Below are 10808 nucleotides of genomic sequence, written 5' to 3'. Positions count from 1 at the left end.
ATCTCAAAATAAAAGATAAGAAAATCAACCGCAAGAGCAGGAGCTCTCTAATTTGCAAAAAGAAAATCGGCCAACCCCTTTGAAGACAGCCTCTAAAAAAAATAATAATAAAAGCTCACTAAAAACCCAGTGAAGTTCAAGATATAACACTCCTTGTTCCTTATTGCGGAGGTTCGAAGTCGCCGGTGGAGGTTTAACTTAGAGGCTACAGTTCAAGTTCCTTTGGTAGTTGAATTTGAACAGTCTTCGATGTCAAAATTGTTTATCGGCAAGGTAAATTTCTTTATTTTTATTTTTTTGAATTGTTTTTGCCTTTCTTCTTGAAATTTGTTTGTAACTGGTTCAGGGGTTCATATTTTGCTAAGCTTGTGTAAGCAATGTTGAGTTTGGTTATTAAATTTGTGTATCCAATGTTGAGTTGTTATTAAACCCATATGGTTAAAGTTGAATAGAAACAGTAGCTTTATGTTAATCAAATTGGTTCCATTATATGAGTTGTCAATAATGAATACTATGTCAGTAGCCTTTTCCTTTAATCTAATGCACTTCTTTAAGTTTTTATCGTTGTTAAGTTTTCTCTTTCAGAAATGTGCTTGATTTTTTAGGGATGGTGAAGTTATATTTGGGCTGTAGATAAAATTAGCGGACCATAAGGTGGGTCTTGAACTATAAGGAATTGGGCTAAGTAATAGATCATGTTAGCCAGCCTATTTACTCCCCAATAATATCTTGTCCATAAATTCGACATCGCAACAATCATAGTAGTTTAAGAAATAACACTTGATATCGTAGTTTGCTTTAGGCGCGATTAATAATAATTATCGTGATCACGGATACGGTTGTCGTGATGTGGTCATGATATGTAAATCCCCATTCGGGTGTGCATTTATGTAACCCAAATCCAAATATCAACAATGTCGAATATAATATGTCGGGGACCGCGGGTGCATTTATGTGACGTGGTTCAAGACGTATTTTAGATAACGTTGAAACCTTCCTAAAAAATAATTAAATAAAAGCGGTTATAAAGTTGAAATTGAACCATAGGCTAAAACATGTATTAAAATCAGATAATACGCCAATTATAACAGTTGAGCGACTGTGCTAGAACCACGGAACTCGGGAATGCTTAACACCTTCTCCCGGGTTAACAGAATTCCTTACCTGGATTTCTGTGTTCACGGACTGTGAAACAGAGTCAATCTTTTCCTCGATTCGGGATTTGAATCGGTGACTTGGGACACCATAAATTATCCCAAGTGGCGACTCTGAATCTTTTAATAATATAATCCTGTTTCGATTGTCCTTTAATTGGAAAAACTCCTTTATACCCCTCTCGGGTGTAGTAAAACGGAGGTGTGACAGCTCTGGCGATTCTACTGGGGATTTTAACCCAGAACTTCTGGTTCAGGGTTCAAGAATTCGAGCTTAGGATAATTGTTATAATTGACTTTATTTATTATCTGATTTTATTGCATGTTTGAGCCTAATGTGCTAAATGCCGCTTTTTACCGCTTTGACATTATTTGAACTGTATATAAACTGTTACAAAACCCTTCTCTTCTCATCTTCGGGGATGTGCACGCTGGCGTGACTCCTCCTTCTGTTAGTGTCATACCTTGAAATAAGAAAGAGGCTCAGACAAGTTACAAAGCCGGATAGCCTTTTGGTTCCCGGTACGTAGCCCCCTCCCCGACTCGAGTTGTCCACTCGGGTACACAAGTCTAGAATAATATACCCAGGTTTTTAACCTAGAATAACTCAGCCTCATGCCGGATTCCTAGTAGGAACGCTTATCTGCATCATGTGCATTTGACTTTGAGGACTCAACATAGGGGTTGAGTCCGTCTAGGACAGGTGCACCCGAATTAAAAGACCATCCTGATACATCTTACGTGCTACTTGCGTATCTGTCTATTTCGGCTTGCATGCTGACTGACTTCTAGAATAGGGAAAAAAAAATGAAAAAAAATGAAAATCGAAAAAAAAAGAGAAAAGAAAAGAGAGCTTAGGTAGGTATTTGAATTACCGTGAAATTCTGTTGAAATTTTGAAAAAAAAAGAAAGGTCATTTCAAAATAAGTCATATTTTCTTTTGTTCCGTCAAAACTGGGTGAACTATGCAGGTCTGATTCTCACCGGATGTGAGATATGTAGGCAAACCTCATCGGTTCCAGCCCATAATTTTCAAAAAAATCTAAAAATATTTTCCTTTACTTCCTCTCTAGAAAAGTCTTTTTTTAGAGACCCCAATTTTCAAAAAATCCAAAAATATTTTTCATTACTTGCTTCTTTAGAAAGCCTTTCTTTTAGACCCTAATTGTTTTTTTTTAAAAATATATACAAAAATATTTTCTTTTAATTTCTTCCAAAAATCCAAAAATATTTTCATTCTTCTTTCAAAATTGAAAAGAAAATTCAAAATTTGAAAATATTTTCTTTTTTTAAAAGCATTTCTTTCATAAATTCAAAATAAAATTCCAAAAATATTTTCTTTCTTCTTTAGAAGTTTTTCTTTCGAAATTTCAAAAAAAAAAAAAAAAAATTTAAAAAAATCTTTCTTCTTTAGAAGTCTTTCTTTGCAAAAATGCTGAAGAAAAATCAAAATCCAAAAATATTCCCTTTCTTCTTTATAAGTCTTTCTTTCGAAAAAATAAAATAAAAATTCAAAAAAGTTAGTTTATTTACTTTATTCATGATCTTCTCGAACTACGCAATATCTGATTCATGTTCCCACATGATACGTAAGCAACCCACATCAGGTTTGGTCAACCAAACAGAAAAAAAAGAAAATGAAAAAAAAAATGAAAAAAAGAAAAAATGATGATAATAATAAAGACTGACTGAGTCCATTCTAACATGTCTTTTGTTTTGAATTGTGAAGAAAGTTTGAGGTGGTCGGTTTGTGGTAAGCGGACAACACAAGATCCAAGGAAAACTGATAACTGACATCGAAGCTGTTACAAGTGCTCAAGAGACTCAGGGTATCTACTGTGTTTCAGGAAAATAGAATACTGAAACAGCAAATGACTAAAATGTGTCAAGCATGGGCCAATGGCCAAGGACAGTCTTGTCATGAGTCACAATTTGTTACCCAGCAAGAGCAATACCACTCTCTTGAGTACCACTCGTACTTGTTTGATCTTCCTGCAAATATTGAGAAGCTTGCCCGAAAGTTGGCATAGGAAAAAATGACCCAAAGAGTGAAAAGCTTAGAACAACGGTTGAAAAACATGCAAAGGTTGGCAGGTCAGAAGAGTATTTCCTTCAAGGATCTATGTATGTTCCCCGATGTCCACTTGCCGTCTGGTTTCAAGAATCCCAAATTTGAAACGTATGATGGACATGGAAACCCCATAGCTCACCTGAAAAGATATTGCAATCAACTTAGAGGTGCAGGAAGAAATGAAGAATTGCTAATAGCTTATTTTGGGGAAAGCCTTACGGGAATAACATCCGAATGGTTTATGGATCAAGACACATCTCGCTGGTACGTCTGGGATGACATGCCGCAGGCCTTTGTCAAATAGTTCCAAAACAACATTGACATTGCCCCAAACCGCAATTCCCTTTCAAACCTAAAGAAGAAACCAAGTGAAAGTTTTAGGGAATATGCCATTAAATGGAGAGAGCAAGCAGCTAGAGTTAAGCCACCCATGGATGACCACGAGCTAATCACTGTCTTTTTTTAGGCTCAAGAGCTAGATTATTTTCAAAACACGATGGCCGCAGTGAGTAAATCTTTCTCGGAAGTAATCAAAATGGGAGAAATGGTTGAGAATGGTCTTCAGACAGGCAAAATTATAAGTCAAGCAGTTCTCAAAGCCGTAACTCAGGCTGTCCATATTGAATCTGATAATTTTAGTGACACGAATGAGAAGGACGAAGAAATCATGATGACATCACGGTCGAGAAGAGGTCCTAGGAGAGCATCTCAAAGGTATGACCAACCTTGTCTATTTTTCGATGATGCTCCTCAGCACTACTATCCACCTCAGAACTCACAATACTCTGTTGCTCCACCTCAGTATGTTGTCCAACTACCAAATCACCCAAGAAGGCGAGCACGAGCACCGCAAAATCTCCACCAGTCTCCACAAAAGTTTTAAGTGCCCTATAACCCACATCCAAGCCAAGGGTATAGAAGGGAGCAAAGTTTGAAAGATAATTTTATGCCAATAGGGGAGTCCTATGCAAGCTTATTTGAGAAGTTAAAGCATCATGACTTGATTGCACTCATTCTTCCAAATCATGTGGACCCACATGCAAGAAGCTTTTACCCTTCTAAAAGGTGTGAATACCACTCCAATGCCCAGGGGCACGATGTTGAAAGCTGTCGGGATTTGAAAAGAGAAATAGAAATGATGATTCAGGAAAAACTGATTGTGATACAAGACAGTGACAACCAGAATATCACGCAGAATCCTTCACCTGCACATGATGATGCACACTTTGTGGGGATAATGCCTGCTGACATGGAGTATGAGAATCCTTGCGGGAACTTGCCGACTGAAATTGGAGAAGGCCATGGTGATTCTAATGAGCAAATTTGTGGCCAAATGTCAAGCTTAGCAATTGAAAAGTCATTCTCTTCTTACTAGAAAGGAATCTTGGTAGTTTGTTTTGATATTTTTTCTACTATCTGGGTTATTTCAGGGTTGTCATCCAGATATTTATTTGTTTTATTGAGTCAAACCCTTCTATCCCTCCATTCTGTTTATGTGAGTCTTGTCTGTCTGTTCTGTTGCTATTTTCATTATCCGGTTTATTTTAGGGTAGTAACTCGAATTTTAGGTTATTTGTCTTGTTATCAAACCCTTTCATCCTTTACTTAATAAAATACAGTTTGTCCTTCTATGTCATTCTATTCCTAGTTCTTTTCTCCCTATTTCTAATGGCATGACATGCATGCGAAAATTTTGGCCAGATCTTAGAAACTGATTTAACCTGGAATTGGATAACTGAAAAAAAAATACTTTTCAGGATGAATAAAGAGTTGAAATACTTTGGAATTAAGGTCGAGTAAAATTCACTTTCAAATCATTGTGAAGATCGAACTTGAGGATGTTTAATCAATTGAAGTTTGTTGGAAAGTTTGACATTAAGGGATGAAAAATGTCTTGTGACCACGACACATCAAGAAGACATACATGTTCGTGAATATTGTGATCGCGAATAGATACTATGTTTGGCGTTCTCGAGGTTGGGAGGCCCTTTTTCTGCTACCCAAATACTTTATACCATTTGTCACCCCTCTGAGCCTATGTTATTTTCTTTGACCATCCTCTTTTGGAATCAAGTTTAGAGTCGAGAGTCAAAAAAATGAATGAAAAAAAGAAAATAAAAGTCCATGTCCCAAGAGTAAAAACTAGGGCAATTCTTAGAAAGTTCAAAGAAAAAAAATTGTCAAAGGTCCATGCCCTCAAAAATAGAAGCTGGGGCAAACAAAAAAAAAGAAAAAAAAGAAAAGGAAAAAAAGAGAAAAAAAAGAAAAAGGAAAAGAGAAACAGAAAGAAAGATGAAAAATAGTTTAGGCTAGATGTTTGAACTACGTTCGACCTGATTCCTTAAAAAAAGGATACGTAGGCAACCTCACGGTCTGGTCCAACCAAATAAGAATTCAAAAAAAAAAAATCCCAAAAATCCCCAATAGCTGAAACTGGAGCAGAGATTTTATTTCACTTTTGAAAGAGTCGATTCCAAGAGTTGTAAGTCCACAACCCCCTTTACTTTGAGTTTATATTGAGCCTTCTTGATGTCCTTTCTTTCCAACCCTATCCAAAATCCTTCCAAATAAAGACCTCCCAATATGCCTTTAAGAATGCCAAGAGAAGCATGCAATGAGCAACGGTTGTCACACGACATAGAACACTGTCAAGTTTCTCAAGAAAGCAACAGAAAAAAGAGGAAGAGAAAAAAATGAGAGTCTTGCTAGTGAAAACCCTCACGGGCATTGTAAGGCGACGATAAGCGGAGATGAATAAATGAGAGAGACTTGTAGGTGAAAATCCCTCGGGGCACCACTAGTCAAAAGTGAATCGTGAAGTTAATGCAAAGAATTGGCACAAACAAGCCCGACTTTAAAGGTCAAGAATGGTAAAAGGGAAGATTAGATCAGTTTGATAGATCAAGCTGTTGAGTCCAAAATGCATGTCATGACCATTAAGGCTAGTTAGCGCAAAATAAAAAAAACGAAAAAAAACTCTTCCCCTATCCTTCCCGACCGGGGCATTTCTTGTTAATATTTGTTTCTTTGCGTCATTGTGTCCTTCACCCTGAGTTAGTCCTTCTCAAAACAAGCAAGAAAAGATTTCAAAATCTGCTATCAATTTTTCAGTTGTACAAAGTAAATTTGGCCAGCAAACTCAATTGTTAATGTCAACATGCCTTGAGGATTCATACAAAGGTTCCCCCAAAAGACTCTTCAGCCTGCTTGGTGCAAACAAATATAACTTGTGATTCTCTCTGACAGACAAATTGCTCAAAAAGTAGGAAGTCATTCAAGATATCAGAAAAGGTCACCTAAGCAAAGATCTCCAATTGGGATAAGGCTGATTGAGCCACAACTACAAATGGTACTGGGTATGAAACAATTAGGATTGATGCAGAGCAAGAGTCTCTTGAAACCGACTCAAGCTGATTGAGCAGAAGCCAAGTTGCCAAAGACGTCAAGGACACAAACCGACCACCACTTTTAAAACTGACAAAATTTTCTTTGTTTGAAACAGGAACAAAGCATGTGCAAGGAAAGTGGTTCAAAAAAAAAAGAAAAAGAAGAGAAGAGAAGAGCCGACAAAGGGAAGTTTCTCAAATCATTGCCTTTACTTGTTTGCATGTGCATAAAATTTTGCCATTGTTTTTCACATTTTTCCTCCTAGGATAAAAGTCCTAGTCTGATGGATTTTTCTCCCAATAAAAATCTTAGTCTGATGAATTTTTCTCCTAAGATAAGAAAACCTAGTCTGATGAATTTTCTCCTAGGATCAAAATCTTAGTTTGACGAATCTTTCTCCTAAGATAGTAGACCTAGTCTGATGAACTTTCTCCTAGGATAGAAATCTTAGTCTGATGATTTTTTCTCCTAAGATAAGAAAACCTAGTCTGATGAATTTTCTCCTAGGATCAAAATCTTAGTCTGATGAATCTTTCTCCTAAGATAGAAGACCTAGTCTGATGAACATTCTTCTAGGATCAAAATCGTCGTCTGATGAATCTTTCTCCTAGGATAAAAAGTCCTAGTCTGATGAATTTTCTCCTAGGATAAATGTCTTAGTCTGATGAATCTTTCTTCCAAGATAAGAAAACCTAGTCTGATAAATCTTTCTCCTAGGATAAATGTCTTAGTCTGATGAACCTTTCTCCTAAGATAGAAAACCTAGTCTGATGAACTTTCTCCTAGGATAAACATCTTAGTCTGATGAATCTTTCTCCTAAGATAAAACAAAAAAAAAAAAAATCTTAGTCTGATAAATTTTTCTCCTAAGATAGAATACCTAGTCTGATGTTATTCTCCTAGGATAAAAATCTTAGTCTGATGAATCTTTCTCCTAAGATACCAAACAAAAGATACCTAGTCTGATGAATTTTCTCCTAGGATCAAAATCTTAGTCTGATGAATCTTTCTCCTAAGATAGAAAACCTAGTCCGATGAATTTTCTCCTAGGATAATAATTTAAAAAAAAGAAAGTCTGAATTTGAAAAAAAAGGGAGTCATTTTTTTTAGTTTTCTTAAGATTATCAATGTTTAGTTTTCCTGAAATCAGGGGCCCTGCCTGGACAATAGGGTCAGTCTTTACTTTAGTCAAGCTTAGTTTATAGTTTTCCTAGTCTATTATTTAGTTTACTCTCATCATTGCATCAATAGTACAAGTAGTTTACAATTTTGCTAACAACTCACCAATCTTCCTAGTGCAAACTGGGGCAGAAAAAATTTCTTTTGTTTTGTCTGTTTTATTGTAATCAGGCGCCCACCTGGAGAATAAGGGAAGACAACTCAAGTTTCAAGGGAAAGTAGTTTCGAAGGAAGACAACTCGGGTTTCAAGGGAAAGCAGTTTCGAAGGAAGACAGTTCAAGTTTCAAGAGAAAATGGTTCAAGGTGCAAGGGAAAACCGTGTCAAGTAACAAGAGAAGACGGTTCAAGTTCAGCAATCAGGCGCCCGCCTGAAAAATAAGAGAATTCAACTCAGAATGCAATATAGGTCAGCAACAAAAGAAGCTCGCGTCAAGAATGCGAGTCAGTAGTCCGAGATGATCAACAGAAGTTAGTCACAATCCAAAATAAAAAGAAAGAAAAAACAAAAGAAAGACAAGAAGTGAATCCAAATGCAGAAGTTAATGAAAGATGTGAGCTGCTCAAGACATGGCTGAGGTCACAAGCTCTGCATGTCCCGTCTTGGTTTTAAAAGCTGAAGAAGATTGAACCAACACCTGCAGCTAACAAGCATTAAGATTCAGATCAGGGTCCGCATGAAGAACCAACCAAGACTCAAGATCAAGCTTCAGAAGACTCATAGATAGGAATCTTGTAACTCGTAGCTGATAGGCTTAGTTAGTCTTTTTCATTTTTGATTTTGATGTAATAACGGGATCGCGGACCGGAACCTCGGCGGAACGGCACCTCGACCGGCTCTTCACCTCGACATACTCCATCATCTCACTCACATCTGAACTACACGTGGCCTGATTCCTTTATAGCCAAGGATATGTAGGCAGCTCAGATACCAGGGCTCGGTCACATTCTCCTTCCTCTTAGTTTTTGGTCTCCTTAAATAAGGGTCGGGTAAAAAAAACATGTCTAGTCGTTCTTTGTCCGAAAACTCTTCGCGTTTCCAGTCAAAGAGGGGCAACTGTAAAAATGTGATTTTTGACCCTCCTCGAAATTTCACCTTCTTTAGCATGTAAATATTTAATTTAGGCCTAATATAGCTATTTCAACTAATTTTGACGCTTTTACTTTATTTTATTACAAGAAAAATAAAAATTATAAAATATTTTCTCTTATTTAGCTAATTAATATTTTTATCTAGTTACTTTTAATTTATCTACCTTACATAAAATTTAAAAATACAAAAATAGTTCCAGAAATATTATCTTAATTTTACAATCATTTTTCCAGTTTTTATCTTTTAGTATGATATTTAAAAATAACAAAATAGATTTGTTTGAATGAATAGTTTTATTTAAGTAGGAATAATTAGTAAATGATGTAGTATTTTTGTGTCATGTTTTAGAAGAAAGAATATGAAAATTGAGGCTAATTTTGTTTGGTCTTAATTGGAAAAGGCCCAATTTCGAATAGCCCAAAATATTGGGCCCAATACCCATAAAACCCTAGACTTTGACTATAAAAGACCTAGACCTAGACTAAAGCTAGGGGGCATCTCAAAATAAAAGATAAGAAAATCAACCGCAAGAGCAGGGAGCTCTCTGATTTGCAAAAAGAAAATTGGCCAACCCCTTTGAAGACAGCCTCTAAAAAAGATAATAATAAAAGCTCACTAAAAACCCGGTGAAGTTCAAGATGCAACACTCCTTGTTCCTTATTGCGGAGGTTCGAAGTCGCCGGTGGAGGTTTAACTTAGAGGCTACAGTTCAAGTTCCTTTGGTAGTTGAATTTGAACAGTCTTCGATGTCAAAATTGTTTATCGACAAGGTAAGTTTGTTTCTTTTTATTTTTTTTGAATTGGTTTTGCCTTTCTTCTTGAAATTTGTTTGTAACTGGTTCAGGGGTTCATATTTTGCTAAGCTTGTGTAAGCAATGTTGAGTTTGGTTATTAAATTTGTGTATCCAATGTTGAGTTGTTATTAAACCCATATGGTTAAAGTTGAATAGAAACAGTAGCTTTATGTTAATCAAATTGGTTCCATTATATGAGTTGTCAATAATGAATACTATGTCAGTAGCTTTTTCCTTTAATCTAATGCACTTCTTTAAGTTTTTGTCGTTGTTAAGTTTTCTCTTTCAAAAATGTGCTTGATTTTCTAGGGAGGGTGAAGTTATATTTGGGCTGTAGATAAAATTAGCGGACCATAAGGTGGGTCTTGAACTATAAGAAATTGGGCTAAGTAATAGATCATGTTAGCTACCCTATTTACTCCCTAATAATATCTTGTCTATAAATTCGGCATCGCAACAATCATAGTAGTTTAGGAAATAACACTTGATATCGTAGTTTGCTTTAGGCGCGATTAATAATAATTATCGTGATCACGGGTACGGTTCCCGTGATGTGGTCATGATACGTAAATCCCCATTCGGGTGTGCATTTATGTAACCCAAATCCAAATCTCAACAATGTCGAATAAACTATGTCGGGGACCGCGGGTGCATTTATGTGACGTGGTTCAAGACGTATTTTAGATAAAGTTGAAAACTTCCTAAAAAATAATTAAATAAAAGCGGTTATAAAGTTGAAATTGAACCATAGGCTAAAGCATGTATTAAAATTAGATAATAGGCCAATTATAACAGTTGAGCGACCGTGCTAGAACCATAGAACTCGGGAATGCCTAACACCTTCTCCAGGGTTAACAGAATTCCTTACCCGAATTTCTTCGTTCGCGGACTGTGAAACAGAGTCAATCTTTTCCTCGATTCGGGATTTGAATCGGTGACTTGGGACACCATAAATTATCCCAAGTGGCGACTCTGAATCTTTTAATAATATAATCCCGTTTTGATTGTCCTTTAATTGGAAAATCTCCTTTATACCCTTCCCGAGGTGTAGTAAAAGGAGGTGTGACACTATCAACACCTCACACTTAAACCTTTTCTCGACCTCGAGCAATCAAACCACACTCTACAACGG

At 36.4% G+C, this 10808-nt stretch overlaps 1 long non-coding RNA gene across 1 annotated transcript; it reads left to right on the top strand.

Annotated features, from left to right (window-relative positions):
- Positions 1–9934, top strand: LOC142179429 (uncharacterized). Its single transcript, XR_012707528.1, has 2 exons — positions 1–273; positions 6728–9934. It is a non-coding gene; the product is annotated as an uncharacterized LOC142179429 (long non-coding RNA).
- The last annotated feature ends 874 nt before the right edge of the window (positions 9935–10808 follow it).

Source organism: Nicotiana tabacum, chromosome 3, assembly GCF_000715075.1.
Source record: "Nicotiana tabacum cultivar K326 chromosome 3, ASM71507v2, whole genome shotgun sequence".
Lineage (NCBI taxonomy): Eukaryota > Viridiplantae > Streptophyta > Magnoliopsida > Solanales > Solanaceae > Nicotiana > Nicotiana tabacum.
The sequence above is the reverse complement of the archived record's forward strand: the minus strand, read 5'-3'. Positions and strand labels throughout refer to the sequence as shown.